The sequence below is a fragment of the Pollachius pollachius genome (assembly GCF_949987615.1).
Source record: "Pollachius pollachius genome assembly, chromosome: 4".
In the NCBI taxonomy this organism is placed as follows: domain Eukaryota; kingdom Metazoa; phylum Chordata; class Actinopteri; order Gadiformes; family Gadidae; genus Pollachius; species Pollachius pollachius.
In genome coordinates this window covers 4066601-4085103 of record NC_136937.1, presented here as the reverse complement: position 1 = coordinate 4085103, position 18503 = coordinate 4066601, and the positions used below count along the sequence as shown (strand labels likewise).

At 38.9% G+C, this 18503-nt stretch overlaps 2 long non-coding RNA genes across 2 annotated transcripts; one reads left to right on the top strand and one right to left on the bottom strand.

Moving 5' to 3' along the window:
• The first annotated feature begins 103 nt into the window (after nt 1-103).
• Nucleotides 104-1333, top strand: LOC307074309. Its single transcript, XR_013811775.1, has 3 exons — nt 104-236; nt 339-543; nt 1039-1333. It is a non-coding gene; the product is annotated as an uncharacterized lncRNA (long non-coding RNA).
• A 14195-nt stretch (nt 1334-15528) lies between these two features.
• On the bottom strand, nt 15529-16573 carry LOC307074767. Its single transcript, XR_013811817.1, has 3 exons — nt 16431-16573; nt 16124-16328; nt 15529-15628 (listed from the first exon to the last, which is right to left on the bottom strand). It is a non-coding gene; the product is annotated as an uncharacterized lncRNA (long non-coding RNA).
• Nucleotides 16574-18503: the final 1930 nt, after the last annotated feature.

Here is an 18503-nt window from a genome sequence, read left to right as displayed (position 1 = left end):
AAAAATGTAATTGTCACTTTAGCTGGCCATGGCTAAGAGACTGATGCTGTTTATGTATATTTTATGTTTGTCGGTGATTTATCTTCAGGCCTGCTGTTCTTTCCTATGGACTATGGGACCAGGTCAGAGTTGACTGTGGGAAAGAATTATATCTGGCTTTATTCATCCAGGAAAAACTGGCAGAACATCGACACAATACCCAAAGGCAGCCCTACCTTCAGACACCTTCTACAAGGGTAAAATAAATGTGTTGTTAAAAATGAATCCTGGTTTCTTGCCATTGAGGCGTATTTCTAATGAGGGCATGCAGACTGACACTATCCTTATAACCTGCACAGAACCATGTGATAGAGAGAATGTGGTCGGAGGTGAATGCTTGAGTCAACTACCCTTTGAAGACAGCTCTGGTACAGCTGGTGGACCAGGAGGAACTGGACATGGAGGACAACACATCCAGGTATTGTGTGTCAAACCTGACATGCCAGCTGGCTAGGATTGGCATCACAAATGTCGTACAGGCATGGAATGCACACAGGATCCCAGGTATGATTAATTTCATTTTACTGGCTGTATTACAGGCATAACTTGCTAATAAAGCAGTGTAAATTAATTTTGATGTTCTATTGTAGAGTTCAATCTGAAATGGATTCACAAATGTGTAGCTCAAATTGCAACACTGCAAATCCAGTACTTACTGTAGAGGGGCAGATTCAATTAGTAAAACATGTTATTAGTTAGAATCAAGTTTTTTGGACATTGACCATGTTCTTGCTATTTTAGGTGACTTCTACAGGTTTGGAGTTGAATGTAAATGAATACATGCTCAAAGCACAGACATTCATCTTTAATTTGAGGGCATTTACATTGGGTGAATTTTGTAGGAATGACCCTCATCTGAATGAAGCTTAGTCATTATTGTCAACTCCAATATGCTGTGAAAGACAACTAAAATAACAAGTCAAAACATCATTGGCAAAATGATTACCTCCCCACAAGTGTAACCCCTTTAATCTCACTACTCACTTTACTGTCTTGCAGGAAGGGGAATACCAAACGAACTGGCTAAAGAAGGGTGTCCTGCAAAACTTTCTGAGGACCTTCTGCCAGTCGGTGCAGTTGCAGCTGACCTGTATCAGCAGGAAATGGGATCAGCCTTGAAAAGAGAATCCATTTATGGAAGTGATCCTTTCCCCTCTGAAGAAGCCCAACAATGGACTGAAACTGAGTTTGGTTCTCTCTTTGATTTGCTATCCCTCTACCAAAATGTGGTTAACCATAACTATGGCCCTTTTAAAAATGCGGTGAGGTCTCTGATTGATATCACCTCAAGACATGTGCGACCTGTTACACAGTGACCTGCAATGGTCAATGAAGAAGCAGTATACCAAAAATAACATTTTATTACAACAATGATAAAGTGGAAGTTGTCTTTTTTTTCTTCTTTTTTTTTTTTTTTTAAAACGGTCACACACAATATAAACATTACAACAAACAACATCTTTCTGGTCATGTACCCATAATAACATCCAACAAACAAACTGAGGTAGTTCCAGTAATGCAAACATAACAAACAATAACAAACAATTATCTATCAAATCAAATCTATTCAATTATTCTCTCCTTGAAAAGTGACAAGGCAGCAGAGAGACCCTTCACTTCATGTATTTTATTTTCAAAGTCTCCTGCCCTGCATTTCAAGCAGTGGTCTGATGTGACTAACCACAGCTCCACACAGGTACGACATCCAATTATCGATTCACAGCATGTGGCAAACATGGGATCTGCCATTACAGCTGCAAGATTAAAAAATATATATTATAAATTGATGCAGAAAATAACATTTAATTGTTAGCTGCAATATAGAAGGAAATTAACTGTAAGCAATCAGAAGTGTGTTTTATCGCCGAGTGAATGTTGAAGATGGCGATGAACACCCGTGACAGCTGGTCAGCGCAGTGCTTGAGGGTGGCAGGCGGCTATGTTTTGTACTGTAGAATGACCTACTGTTACATATCTTACACGTACCTTTACACACAAGACATGCAAAGGCTTCCTTTAAGGGCTGCAAACTGACATTTGCCATGATCTCCTCCTTTTGAGACTTGGCCAGCTGAGACTGCTGGTTGATTGAATTAGTGACCTCTTGGAGACTCCCGGCGGCTTGCCTCAGCTGGTCAACACGTCCAAGGACCTTCTGCAGGCTTGAATCTCCATCCCTTCGACTTAAATGTATGAACAGAAAAGAAAGGATTAAAGATTTTTTTTAAATGGTGCATATGAACAAATGTTTGAATATCTTTCTGAATATTTTATACATCTTCATCAACCTATGATCATCAACCTATGAGACATTGTTGTCATATAATTGAATCATAATGACTTCATTCATGATCATCACTCAAAAAAGCAGACCAAATTAAGTTCAAATAATAATTATTCTTCCACTCTACTTTCTTTTCTTTTTCCTTTCTTAACTTTTGCATTACACTGGTATTTCCTTCAGGAAGTTTTAGTTCATATATGAATTTGCCTACAGATCAAATGTTGTATTACCTTGTTTTAGCTCTTCTCCCATTCTGAAACTCCACAAAGTCACTTTCAGGCACAGCATATATTTTTCTTGAGTTCTGTTTCCAGAACTGGAAACCTAAGAAGTCAGAAAACATTAACTTCACTTCTGTTTTTAAAAGGGGTCATTGACTTTTTGGGGGTATTTCACACGGTTCCTTACGGTCTCCGAATAGGGTATGTAACATTGGTTGGGCTGTATACAAACACGTGTTATTTATTTGAATGAAACACAGTCAGGGACATGAAATAAAGTTAGCCACATTGCCAATAAACTAAACCATCACATCTACCGATAATAGAAACAGGGAGGATACGTTAGAAACAAGATAGTACTACAGCTTGCGGTTTTAATGAACAAAGGGTCAGAACAGCACCTTTTCAGATACATCTTCTTAGCAAATCCTGCTTTACATACCTACCGGTTTTTAATTGTGAGATTTGCATATGAAAGAAGTGTCAATGGACTTTAAGGGTTCATTGTACGTACATTTTACCCACTGAACTGTCGTTAATCAACTGTGACAAGGTAAATTTGTTTTTTGCAATCAATGACTCCTTTAAAATCAACATTAAGGTTTATTAGAAATCACAAATTAGAAGCAAGTTTCTGATCATACATCTTACTTCTTGTGCCCTCAGAGTCCATTATTTCGTTTCCTTGGGTGTCCGTCAAGGTAATAGGCTTATCAGAGCCCACGGCATCTTGAACTTTGACAGAAATTCGTTCAACGCAGGCCTCAGCTTCCAAAAAGCGCACAACTACTGTCCTGGAAGGACTGAGTTTCTCATTAACAATTTCTGCCAGATGGATTGACCTGGGGATAAATCAGACCGTCTTAAAATCACACCTATTGGCCTAAAATGATATTTATATATTATAGGACGAGATTTTAGCAGCAGAGATCAGTTACATATTTAACAAGTAACCTTTGGAATGATCTTCCCTGGAACAAGCTAGCTCCACTAGCTCGTGGACTTCCAGCTCGTGGTGGTGGTGGTGGTGTTTCAGTGGAAAAACCAGACGCAGAAAAAGATGTGGCAGAAGCAGAAGCCGGTGAGGGTCGGCGCATGAACCCAAAAGCAGGAGCACCAGCAGCGGGTGGAAGGTGCTCTGCATCGCCGTGGACCTCATAATGACTGCGATTAGTTAGATTAATTATGGAAAAATGGCCTGCTGGCTCTGGAAATATTGCCGTGTTGGAGTCGTCCGTGATATAAAGACTGCTGCAACTGACCTGTTTAATAGAATTAAATGAAAAATACCATACAGGATTAAAAAACATTGTAATTAAATAGTACAAATACTAATGCTAATCCCGTGTTTCCATAACAAATATACATCACAGGTCAACATACTTAAAACAATTCATATATATATTAGGGCTGTGAAATGATTAAAAAAAAAAGTGTGGATTAATCTGTGGATTAATCATGATTTATCACATATTACCGATTTTCTCTGTATATTAATCATGACAAAAGACGGATATATACATTTAACATGTTTTCTTTTTTCATTAATGAAAAACTAAAACAATGGTGCTGCAACTCAGCAGCTCTTTAATAATAATAATAATAATTAATTTTATTTGTAACGCACTCTTCAGAAGTTTGTTCAGAAGAATCTCAGAGCGCCAAGTCTTTAGCAGTTCTCTTTGCTTTTCCATATGGAACATTAATATATCATCATCCCAAAAAGAATTCGGGCTTTTTAGCTATTGTTTGGTTGAATACAAATGTTTCTTATCTTTTCAAATCAAACAGAAATGATTTGGGCTTCTTAGCCATTGTTTTAGTGGATGGTTGAAAATGTATCTTTATTGTCAAACAACCATTGACCACACCATGACACAATTTAGTCTTCCTTTCGCCAGCTGGTGTGGCAAACTACCTTGTTCACATTCCCTGACAGTAAAGCTGACGGCTTCTTTAGCACCATGTGTCCTGTGACCAGTGGCGGTTCTAGACACATTTTACTAGGGGGGCCAAGGAGGGGCCATTGTTTAACGAGGGGGCACAAAAAAAGGCAAACAATTATATTTAAAGATTATAAACTCTATTTTACTTTAAAATCATGAAACATTTAATTTGTACATGAGTTTATAACTTCACCAGTCTGTATCTTTCTAACTATCTTAAGTTGATTGAGTTTATGCCCTAAATCATCAAAATCATATAAACATTTGTTTTGTACAAGCGTGCAAGAGAGGTAGGGCCATAAAAAATGAAAAATAAAGTACAGTACAGGGTACAACTAACAATGTTTCAATGTGAAAAAAAAACTCCAGGGTACAACGAAATGCAAAACAATGTGCGATTTCCTATTTATTTCATCAGTTTCAGTGTCTAGAAACTGTGTTCCCAAGAGGCTGAGCTTACAGAAACGGTTACAGCAATCTTGCACAGTCTAAAGAGCTCAAAGGAAACTTCCCTGTTCTACTGTTCTTTCCTCATTTAATGATAGCTGCTATTAGAAGAAAGAAAACGTAGGGGCATGCATTAGATTTTGTTGCATAACCATCCCTCCCTACTTAACACGGGCAGATAGCCTACTACTCTTTACTCAAATATATTTGTTATCCCAGTGCAGCAGCCAAAAAGGATGAAAATACGTGGTTAACGTCACAACATTGTGTAGCCTATACCTAGCAAGGATACTGATACTTTGATACTTGCTTCTGCTTCGACGAGTTTGCTTGGATATGATTACGTTTGTATGTATATTTCGAAACCAGACATTTACAAACTTAATTTCATCATCAGTGTGAGGAACTACAGTTACACAGTTATGTGCAAGAACAACAAGTCACTAACGAAATGAAGTCGTTTCGCTTAGCTTCGACTCTTGCAACAGGAGAGATCGTGGCTCCTTTCTCCAAGAGCGGTCGCTGAGCCCTCATTCACCGAGAGCAGCAGCAGCACGTTGTTTGGGTGCGCCGCTCGAATTTAGCCGTGTAGAACGATGCATCGCATTAGTTTCCTTACAATTAGTAAAATCATAATTGTTTTATTTGGTCAGCACGGGGGGGCCACAGGGGGGGCCAGGGACATGTCTACAGGGGCATGGGCCCCCGTAGGCCCCCGTGTAGAACCGCCATTGCCTGTGACTGACAAGTGACAACAACGTCTTTCACACGGCATCGTGGATGAAGGAGTGGCTAGATATTTGCGAGCCCTGGCAGTTAGATATTTAGTGAACTATGCTAACTAATCAATCAAGCAAAGTACACGGACCGTGTACTTTGCGGCCAATGGATTTTCGTTTTGAAATGAGAAAACCAAAATCGGGAAACAAGCTGTTTCCCGATTACCATATAGAGATAGGAAAACAAAAATCCGAAAATGACCCATTTTCCGAATTTTGTTTTGATAATAGAAAACGGAAAACGGTAAAACAACCAGTTTTCTGATTTTCTTTGATGTGCTTAAACATGGACATCGGGAATTAAAATACTGCGTGGAAATCTTCTTTCTCAATTTTGCGAAGATTTTGTATTGTGACCCGGAAGTTGCTCTCACAAGCTTAACCGTTACATTTAATTAAGCAAGGAATGGAAATGGAGAGCTTCATATTGTTTCGCGGACCCAAACGGCTGACTATGAAGCAAGAGGACATGTCTGCAGACAAAATTTGCAGGATTTTTCAGGTGATGTTACTTTTCAACTTATAATTGACACTTTTATCCATTGCAAAAAAAATGCTCACACAGTTCACAGCGCCTTAGCTTGGTGGCATGTCATTCTACGACAGGTAGAATGAGTTAATGTTAGCATAGCCGCGGCTATTTTTTGAGCGCAAAATAGTTTTTTGACTTCCCACATGCAATTTTACAAACGGTAACATTAACATTTTGATTTTAACATTAACTCATTTGTTGGAGAGACTAGTGATGTACTAGTAGTGGTAATAATAATAGTTGACATGACATAACTGTTTAGGGATGTTCTCTCAACTAGATTGATTAGTTAGCATAGTTCGCTAAATATCTAACTGCCAGGGCTGGCAAATATCTAGCCACTCCTTCATCCACGATGCCGTGTGAAAGTCGTTGTTGTCACTTGTCAGTCACAGGACACATGGTGCTAAAGAAGCCGTCAGCTTTACTGTCAGGGAATGTGAACAAGGTAGTTTGCCACACCAGCTGGCGAAAGGAAGACTAGATTGTGTCATGGTGTGGTCAATGGTTGTTTGACAATAAAGAGACATTTTCAACCATCCACTAAAACAATGGCTAAGAAGCCCAAATCATTTCTGTTTGATTTGAAAAGATAAGAAACATTTGTATTCAACCAAACAATCGCTAAAAATCCCGAATTCTTTTTGGGATGATGATATATTAATGTTCCATATGGAAAAGCAAAGAGAACTGCTAAAGACTTGGCGCTCTGAGATTCTTCTGAACAAACTAATGAAGAGTGCGTTACAAATAAAATTATTATTATAATTATTATTAAAGAACTGCTGAGTTGCAGCACCATTGTTTTAGTTTTTCATTAATGAAAAAAGAAAACATGGTAAATGTATATATCCGTCTTTTGTCATGATTAATATACAGAGAAAATCGGTAATATGTGATAAATCATGATTAATCCACAGATTAATCCACACTTTTTTTTTTTAATCATTTCACAGCCCTAATATATATATATATATATATATGAATTGTTTTAAGTATGTTGACCTGTGATGTATATTTGTTATGGAAACACGGGATTAGCATTAGTCTTTGTACAATTTAATTACATTGTTTTTTAATCCTTTATGGTATTTTTCATTTAATTCTATTAAACAGGTCAGTTGCAGCAGTCTTTATATCACGGACGACTCCAACACGGCAATATTTCCAGAGCCAGCAGGCCATTTTTCAATAATTAATCTAACTAATCGCAGTCATTATGAAGTCCACGGCGATGCAGAGCACCTTCCACCTGCTGCTGGTGCTCCTGCTTTTGGGTTCATGTGCCGACCCTCACCGGCTTCTGCTTCTGCCACATCTTTTTCTGCGTCTGGTTTTTCCACTGAAACACCACCACCACGAGCTGGACGTCCACGAGCTAGTGGAGCTAGCTTGTTCCAGGGAAGATCATTCCAAAGGTTACTTGTTAAATATGTAACTGATCTCTGCTGCTAAAATCTCGTCCTATAATATATAAATATCATTTTAGGCCCATAGGTGTGATTTTAAGACAGTCTGATTTATCCCCAGGTCAATCCATCTGGCAGAAATTGTTAATGAGAAACTCAGTCCTTCCAGGACAGTAGTTGTGCGCTTTTTGGAAGCTGAGGCCTGCGTTGAACGAATTTCAGCCAAAGTTCAAGATGCCGTGGGCTCTGATGAGCCTATTATCTTGACGGACACCCAAGGAAACGAAATAATGGACTCTGAGGGCACAAGAAGTAAGTTGTATGATCAGAAACTTGCTTCTAATTTGTGGTTTCTAATAAACCTTAATGTTGATTTTAAAGGAGTCATTGATTGCAAAAAACAAATTTACCTTGTCACAGTTGAGTGAACGACAGTTCAGTGGGTAAAATGTACATACAATGAACCCTTAAAGTCCATTGACACTTCTTTCATATGCAAATCTCACAATTAAAAACCGGTAGGTATGTAAAGCAGGATTTGCTAAGAAGATGTAGCTGAAAAGGTGCTGTTCTGACCCTTTGTTCATTAAAACCGCAAGCTGTAGTATTATGTTGTTGCTAACGTATCCTCCCTGTTTCTATTATCGGTAGATGTGATGGTTTAGTTTATTGGCAATGTGGCTAACTTTATTTCATGTCCCTGACTGTGTTTCATTCAAATAAATAACACGTGTTTGTTTACAGCCCAACCAATGTTACATACCCTATTCGGTGACCGTAAGGAACCGTGTGAAATACCCCCAAAAAGTCAATGACCCCTTTTAAAAACAGAAGTAAAGTTTTTTTTTTTTTTTAAACATATATTTATTCAGAATTTTGTTCATTTTACAGACAAACAATACAAGACAACACAACAAGGCACATATAATGCAATTTGTTCTCACATATAGCACATATAATAGATGTTCTTGTCACAGTAGACAGTGTGTTACAGTCATTGAAATTACATCTGCTAACTTACATTGTTTACAGGGGAGAACAAATGAAAACAAAACAAAACAAAAAAAATACTCAATCCGTCTTATCATCCAACCAACCATCAACATCCATGTTGTTATTTTCAAGGAAGTTGTAGAAAATGTTCCATACTTCCCAAAACTTGTCAAGTCTATTTTTTGTTGTGTAACTTATCTTTTCCAAAGCTAAGTAAGAAGTCATTCCCTTCAACCATTGTGATGTGGCACAGGGTGTATCTGATTTCCATGAGAGAGCAATACATCGTTTGGCTTCCAGAAAACAAATATTCAGAAGAGACCTAATTTTTTTAGAGGTAGTGAAGTCTTCTGGATAGATATTCAATAGGCACAATTTAGGACTAAGAGGCACTTTCCTGCCACTGATTTGGCTAGCAAGGTCCACCACCTTACTCCAAAAAGAAAGTGTCTTTTGACATTCCCACATACAATGAAATAAGGTACCTTTTTGGTCTTTACATTTGAAGCAGGTATCAGGTATGTTAGGGTTAAAGTGATGCAATTTAGCTGGTGTTATGTACAGTCTACTTATCCATTTATATTGTAACAGTTTGGAGTTTGTATTTACGGATTGGGTCTGAGCTAGAAAACATGCCTTTGACCATTCCTCCTCAGTTACATTATCCTGCAAGTCCCTCCGCCATGCTTGAAGTGAGCGCTGTGATGATTCTTTAGACTTGCTTACAAAAAGCTCATAGAGTAATGAAACTTGTCCCCTAGAATGTAAAAACTTCAAAGTGTAATCTTCTAGAGTGGATAGGGGGGGAAGCTTCAAATCATTGCTCTGTCTGGAAAGGATGAAGCTTCTAAATTGTAAATATTTAAAAAAATGTTTTGCAGGAATCCCATATTTTGATTTAAGCTCTTCGAATGACATGAGAACCAAGTTTTCATTGTAAAGGTCAGCAACCTTAGCTATACCCTGGGCTGCCCATATTTTAAACCCTGGGTCTGCTCTACCAGGTTGGAAGTCATCATTACCAAAAATTGGAGAGAACCGAGATAGTTTAGCTGTTTCTCCTAGGTATGCAAGAGATTTGTGCCAAACCATTAATGTATTTTTGAGAAAAGGATTTTTAGTATGTTTGATTAGTTTATGTTTTTTAGCAGAGAAGATGTACAGGTTTAAAGGTATGTTTGTTAAATGTGCTTCTATTGAAACCCAAGCTGGAGGGTGGTTTCTCTCAAAATAAAACATTGCTGCTCTGATTTGAGCTGCCCAGTAATACCACTCAAGATTTGGTAGTTGTAAACCACCTCTATCATATGGTAAATACAACAGGGAAAGCCTGAGCCTGGGACGCTTGTTGTTCCATATAAAGTTAGAGAAAAGCTTTTTAAGAAAATTAAAGAGTGAGGGTGGAGGAGCAAGTGGAATAGATTGAAAGAGATAAAGAAACTTCGGTAAAATTGACATTTTCAATACATTTATACGCCCAATCATAGAAATGGGTAGATTTGTCCATCTATTTATAAGTTGGGTGACCTTATCTGTTAAGGTATTGTAGTTATTAGGAACAATTTTGTCAGTGGTAGGGGCAATCTTAACACCCAGGTATGTGAAGCCATTTAGTGAAACCGTAAAAGGAGTAGGAATTGGGGGGTGTAGTCGTTCCCTTTCATTCAAGAATAATATTACAGATTTCGAGTAATTAATTTTGTATCCCGCAAAGGTGCCAAAAAAGTTAATTTGGTCCAATAAAGCTGGTAAAGTCTGTTTCAAATTAGAGCAAAACAAAATGACATCATCAGCATACAGTGCTATGCGATGTTCCGTATCTCCTATCCTTATGCCTTTAAAACTAGTATGGTTGCGAATTGCCATGGCCAGCGGTTCAATTGCCAGGGTAAATAACAGTGGAGACAGGGGGCAGCCTTGTCTTGTGCCCCTGTACAACTTAAAGGGTGCTGAAGATAGCCCATTTGTTAAAACTACAGCCCGGGGGTCAGCATAAAGTAGTCTGATCCAACAGAGAAATTTCTTCTTTATGCCAAATCTTTGAAGAACCTCAAACAGGAAGTGCCACTCCACCTTGTCAAAGGCCTTCTCGGCATCCAATGACAAAATAGCAGTGTCCATACACCCTGAATTTTCAAACAAAATATTAAGAACTCGTCTTATATTATGAAAACCCTGTCGTCCCTGAACAAAGCCGTTTTGATCAGAGTGCACCATTTGTGGTAGAAGTGTATCTAACCGTCTGGCTAATGCTTTGCAGAGAATTTTGAGATCGTTATTAAGAAGTGATATTGGTCTATACGATCCACAAAGGTTAGATGCTTTACCTGGTTTTAACAATAATGTGATTACCGCCATATTTAGAGAAGGGGGAAAGGACCCACTATCTAAGGACTCTTTATACATTTCAAGTAAAGGTGGCAGTAGCGTTTCCTGAAAAGCTTTATAGATTTCAATGGGAATCGAATCCTCGCCAGGCGTCTTACCCCCCTTCATACTCCCAGTGGCTGCAGATAATTCCTCAATGGTTAAGTCTAGGTCTAAATCATCCAGGAAGTTTTCTTCAAGAGGCTTGATGTTCAATGAATCCAAAAAGTATTTTTGTTTTTGCAAGGCTGAGGCTGAAGAGTCTGTGCTGTATAAGTTCTCGTAAAAACCTTTAAAAGCTTTATTAATTTCTTTAAGGTCACTAGTCTCCAACCCACCATCTAGCTGAATAGTATTTATTGTTCTTTCAGATTCTGATTGTTTAATACGCCAAGCTAAGAGTTTACTAGCCTTTTCCCCTTGCTCATAATAGGACTGTTTCAATTTCAGCAGGCTTTTAGTTGCCTTATTGACAGATAAAACATTATACTTAGCTCTAAATTCATTAAGTTCTCTAAAGGACTGTTGGGAAGGATTTTTGAAGTGTTTTGATTCAGTTTCTTTTATCTTTTTTTCTAACTGTTGCATCTCCAGCCTCCAAGATTTTTGTTTATAACTTGTATAACTTATCATATGTCCTCTCAGGAAGGCTTTAAATGCTTCCCACCGTATAGCAGCTGATGTTTGAGTTGTGTTATTTACAAAGTAATCATCAATTTGTGCCCCAATAAACTTCATAAATTCTGGATCCTTCAGCCAAAATGACTGAAGGCGCCACCCCATGGAGAAATTCAGTGACTTTGGCATGTTTAGTCTAAATGAAACTGAAGCATGGTCTGAAATTACAATGCTGTCGTACCAGCTTCTTGTGATTGTTGACATCAAGGAAGCAGAGACCAAAAAGTAGTCAAGTCTGGAGAATGTCTGGCAGGTGGCAGAATAACATGAGAAGGTTGACTGATTAGGATAGTCTCTTCTCCATATGTCAGTTAAATTAAATTCTTTTATATATTGTAATAACTCCTTTCGTGTCTGGGCATGGGAGGTATCTATCCCCGTGGATCTATCAATCTCTGGTTGGAGAGTGCAATTAAAATCTCCACCTATTATGAAACTACCAGACAAATCAGCCAGGGACAAAAACAGATTTCTGAAAAAAGACGGGTTGTCATCATTGGGTCCATATAAGTTTACCAGATTTAACCTAATTGAGAGTATTTCACATTGAATAATAATGTATCTCCCATATCGGTCTTCATCCACATTAATGAGATGAAAGGGTAGGGAGTTATGTATCAGAATGATTACCCCACGTGAGCGAGAACTAGATGAAGCAGAAAAAACTCGACCTGGCCACCTCCTCCTCACTTTTACTACATCTTCAGGTGTTAAATGTGTCTCCTGCAGAAAGACTATCTTAGCTTTTAGTTGTTTAATCCTACTCATTACTTGCTTAAGCTTGACAAGTTTGTTTAGACCTCTTACATTCCAAGAGGTGAACTGGAGTTCAAATGACATGATATAATACTACATTGTATGTGCGGGTTGGAATTGAGTATACAATACAGAGAAAACTTAATTAATACAAATGAAAATAAAAATATGTGCCTTAAGACGTAGACGTAAACACAATAGGGTGTACTTCCCCAAACGAAGTACACGCTTCCCTCCCCTAGATCACACTTCCAATAGACCCCTGAACAGAGTCTGACTATGGAACTAAGCTGGTCCACCCACATGTCGAGGAACAGCATGCTCAGCGATCATGTTGGAGCTCCATGCAAAATATTAAAAGTTAACTTATTGTGTATTGCAATCAGAAATAACCACTTTGCAACAAAACATTAGACTTAAATTAACAGTCTTAAACAGTCCAGGAAAAGCTTATCGCGCCCGTATTGCGGCTGCATTCTTTAAACAGTCCAGGAAGAATTCAGTTACCTGTATTGTGTCAGCACTAAACACGTTAGCTTTCTCACCACCCAGCGTTGCCTAGCTTTGCGACTTTAATTCCTGCACAAAAGCCTCCGCTTCAGATGCAGTGTCGAACGTGTGCCGTCTTCCCTTGATGGTCACCAGAAGTGTAGCTGGGTGAATTATTCCGTAACGCAGGTCATGGATAGAAAGGGAGGCTAGTTCTTTCTTTGCTGAATCAAAGACTTTTCTACGTTTTAGCAGATCCGCCGACACGTCGGGAAAAAACATGACATTCTTATCGTCGACAAGTATCTTTCCCTTGCTTCTGGCCGCTTTCATCACTCGAACCTTGTCGGCGTAGTTCAGAAACTTCATCACCACCACTCTAGGGCGTGTAGCGGTTGGTTGGCTTCCATCTTTACTGTTGAGTCTACCAACTCGGTGTGCTCTTTCTATAAGCAATGGCCCAGTAAAGTTCATTTCACCAAGAGCTTTAGGAATCCACTTTTCCAAAAAGTTACGCACGTCACCTCCTTCGGTTAACTCAGGCAGACCCACCAACCGCACATTCGAGCGGCGTGCTCGGTTTTCCAAGTCATCCACCTTTAGCACAAGCTCCTCCATAGCTGCTTTCATGGTGGTGGTCTGTGTTTTCAGAGATGTTAGGTCATCTTCATTGGCGCCAATTCGGTCTTCAGCTTCGGTCAGTCGGCCAGTCAATGACTTTAATTCGCCTTGCACTCCCTGAATAGCGCCCAATAGCCCATCAAACCTCGACACAAAATCTTCTTTCATTGTCTGGATAGCGTTGAGAATTAGACCAGGGCTAATTGTGTCGTCGTCGCTAGTATTGGAACTAGTTAGCATCGTCGGGCTGGAAGAATCATCGGTTGATTTAGTAGATTTTGAAGTCTTTGGCTGCAGTTTCGGTGGCATTATGGCTGTTTGCTGTGTTTTTGGATCAGTAGTAACTGTTTGGTAATTCTTAGTGGCTTCCTGATTATTTTTCTATGAATTGTGCATGGGAGCTCTCTTTCACACGTCTGCCTAGCAGCGCGCCATAACCGGAAGTCACAGAAGTAAAGTTAATGTTTTCTGACTTCTTAGGTTCCCAGTTCTGGAAACAGAACTCAAGAAAAATATATGCTGTGCCTGAAAGTGACTTTGTGGAGTTTCAGAATTGGAGAAGAGCTAAAACAAGGTAATACAACATTTGATCTGTAGGCAAATTCATATGAACTAAAACTTCCTGAAGGAAATACCAGTGTAATGCAAAAGTTAAGAAAGGAAAAAGAAAAGAAAGTAGAGTGGAAGAATAATTATTATTTGAACTTAATTTGGTCTGCTTTTTTGAGTGATGATCATGAATGAAGTCATTATGATTCAATTATATGACAACAATGTCTCATAGGTTGACGCTTTTACAGAGTAAAATAAAGATTTATAAAATATTCAGAAAGATATTCAAACATTTGTTCATATGCACCATTTGAAAAAAATCTTTAATCCTCTTTTCTGTTCATACATTTTAGTTCGAAGCGATGGAGATTCAAGCCTGCAGGAGGTCCTTGGACGTGTTGACCAGCTGAAGCAAGCCGCTGGGAGTCTCCAAGAGGTCACTAATTCAATCAATCAGCTGGCCAATTCTCAAAAGGAGGAGATCATGGCAAATGTCGGTTTGCAGCCCTTAAAGGAAGCCTTTGCATGTCTTGTGTGTAAAGGTACGTGTAAGATATGTAACAGTAGGCCATTCTACAGTACAAAACATAGCCGCCTGCCACCCTCAAGCGCTGCGCTGACCAGCTGTCACGGGTGTTCATCGCCATCTTCAACATTCACTCGGCGATAGAACACACTTCTGATTGCTTACAGTTAATTTCCTTCTATATTGCAACTAACAATTAAATGTTATTTTCTGCATCAATTTATAATATATATTTTTTTAACCTTGCAGCTGTAATGGCAGATCCCATGTTCGCCACATGCTGTGGATCGATAATTGGATGTCGTACCTGTGTGGAGCTGTGGTTAGTCACATCAGACCACTGCTTGAAATGCAGGGCAGGAGACTTTGAAAATAAAATACATGAAGTGAAGGGTCTCTCTGCTGCCTTGTCAGTTTTCAAGGAGAGAATAATTGAATAGATTTGATAGATAATTGTTTGTTATTGTTTGTTATGTTTACATTACTGGAACTACCTCAGTTTGTTTGTTGGATGTTATTATGGGTACATGACCAGAAAGATGTTGTTTGTTGTAATGTTTATATTGTGTGTGACCGTTTTAAAAAAGAAGAAAAAAAAGACAACTTCCACTTTATCATTGTTGTAATAAAATGTTATTTTTGGTATACTGCTTCTTCATTGACCATTGCAGGTCACTGTGTAACAGGTCGCACATGTCTTGAGGTGATATCAATCAGAGACCTCACTGCATTTTTAAAAGGGCCATAGTTATGGTTAACCACATTTTGGTAGAGGGATAGCAAATCAAAGAGAGAACCAAACTCAGTTTCAGTCCATTGTTGGGCTTCTTCAGAGGGGAAAGGATCACTTCCAAAAATGGATTCTCTTTTCAAGGCTGATCCCATTTCCTGCTGATACAGGTCAGCTGCAACTGCACCGACTGGCAGAAGGTCCTCAGAAAGTTTTGCAGGACACCCTTCTTTAGCCAGTTCGTTTGGTATTCCCCTTCCTGCAAGACAGTAAAGTGAGTAGTGAGATTAAAGGGGTTACACTTGTGGGGAGGTAATCATTTTGCCAATGATGTTTTGACTTGTAATTTTAGTTGTCTTTCACAGCATATTGGAGTTGACAATAATGACTAAGCTTCATTCAGATGGGGGTCATTCCTACAAAATTCACCCAATGTAAATGCCCTCAAATTAAAGATGAATGTCTGTGCTTTGAGCATGTATTCATTTACATTCAACTCCAAACCTGTAGAAGTCATCTAAAATAGCAAGAACATGGTCAACGTCCAAAAAACTTGATTCTAACTAATAACATGTTTTACTAATTTAATCTGCCCCTCTACAGTAAGTACTGGATTTGCAGTGTTGCAATTTGAGCTACACATTTGTGAATCCATTTCAGATTGAACTCTACAATAGAACATCAAAATTAATTTACACTGCTTTATTAGCAAGTTATGCCTGTAAAACAGCCAGTAAAATGAAATTAATCATACCTGGGATCCTGTGTGCATTCCATGCCTGTACGACATTTGTGATGCCAATCCTAGCCAGCTGGCATGTCAGGTTTGACACACAATACCTGGATGTGTTGTCCTCCATGTCCAGTTCCTCCTGGTCCACCAGCTGTACCAGAGCTGTCTTCAAAGGGTAGTTGACTCGAGCATTCACCTCCGACCACATTCTCTCTATCACATGGTTCTGTGCAGGTTATAAGGATAGTGTCAGTCTGCCTGCCCTCAATAGAAATACGCCTCAATGGCAAGAAACCAGGATTCATTTTTAACAACACATTTATTTTACCCTTGTAGAAGGTGTCTGAAGGTAGGGCTGCCTTTGAGTATTGTGTCGATGTTCTGCCAGTTTTTCCTGGATGAATAAAGCCAGATAGAATTCTTTCCCACAGTCAACTCTGACCTGGTCCCATAGTCCATAGGAAAGAACAGCAGGCCTGAAGATAAATCACCGACAAACATAAAATATACATAAACAGCATCAGTCTCTTAGCCATGGCCAGCTAAAGTGACAATTACATTTTTTTGTCAAAAATGGAATGATATCAATAATAGTAAAACTGGAAAATGAACTAAGAAACTGGAAGAGGGAAAAAGTTTTTTGTTTTTTCCAAATTAATTATTTCCATATTACAAATCTAGGTTTTAACCTTTTTTAATGTACTTGTTCAAGTCTGGGTCCTCCTAAGGAGACAACTTTGGGTTCCACCTTACAAAGTCTGTGAAGTTAATTTACCGGTACACTTCCTCATAAATCACGATGTTGTTCTTTATTGGCACGGTGGAGTGACCGACCACCTTCTTGCTGAAACCATCGATAGCCATAACATGAGTCACTCCAAACATAACAAGCTTCTCATTCTGATCTACATGCAGCTTGTGACCCATGTATTCTGCATTGTAGGGTATGGGGTTCAGATTCCGGGCACCCTAAAATATAAGAATTACATTATAATAAAAACTCAATAATCTTTCATTCGTATGATTAGAATCTCAACACGTATGTTCTATTGAAATGTAGAAAACACAATGCTATTTGACCTTACCTGCTGTCTTGCAATGTGGTAGGGTTGATGAATACTTCTCAACACATTGCCCACTCTGCCTTCAGAAGCTTTAACCCCTTTTGCGGATAGATATCCAGTCATCATTTTTCGACCAAAAGACGATCCAGTCTGGGGGGGGGGGGGGGGGTAGGTATGATGTTTAGCATATATAATATATATACATATTATAAAACAATTGGGTTCTATCGAGTTATTAAGCTGTTTCTGATTGGACGAGAGACGTTCCATGAGTTGGAATATCCCAGGCAATGGCGGTTCTACACGGGGGCCTACGGGGGCCCATGCCCCTGTAGACATGTCCCTGGCCCCCCCTGTGGCCCCCCCGTGCTGACCAAATAAAACAATTATGATTTTACTAATTGTAAGGAAACTAATGCGATGCATCGTTCTACACGGCTAAATTCGAGCGGCGCACCCAAACAACGTGCTGCTGCTGCTCTCGGTGAATGAGGGCTCAGCGACCGCTCTTGGAGAAAGGAGCCACGATCTCTCCTGTTGCAAGAGTCGAAGCTAAGCAAAACGACTTCATTTCGTTAGTGACTTGTTGTTCTTGCACATAACTGTGTAACTGTAGTTCCTCACACTGATGATGAAATTAAGTTTGTAAATGTCTGGTTTCGAAATATACATACAAACGTAATCATATCCAAGCAAACTCGTCGAAGCAGAAGCAAGTATCAAAGTATCAGTATCCTTGCTAGGTATAGGCTACACAATGTTGTGACGTTAACCACGTATTTTCATCCTTTTTGGCTGCTGCACTGGGATAACAAATACATTTGAGTAAAGAGTAGTAGGCTACCTGCCCGTGTTAAGTAGGGAGGGATGGTTATGCAACAAAATCTAATGCATGCCCCTACGTTTTCTTTCTTCTAATAGCAGCTATCATTAAATGAGGAAAGAACAGTAGAACAGGGAAGTTTCCTTTGAGCTCTTTAGACTGTGCAAGATTGCTGTAACCGTTTCTGTAAGCTCAGCCTCTTGGGAACACAGTTTCTAGACACTGAAACTGATGAAATAAATAGGAAATCGCACATTGTTTTGCATTTCGTTGTACCCTGGAGTTTTTTTTTCACATTGAAACATTGTTAGTTGTACCCTGTACTGTACTTTATTTTTCATTTTTTATGGCCCTACCTCTCTTGCACGCTTGTACAAAACAAATGTTTATATGATTTTGATGATTTAGGGCATAAACTCAATCAACTTAAGATAGTTAGAAAGATACAGACTGGTGAAGTTATAAACTCATGTACAAATTAAATGTTTCATGATTTTAAAGTAAAATAGAGTTT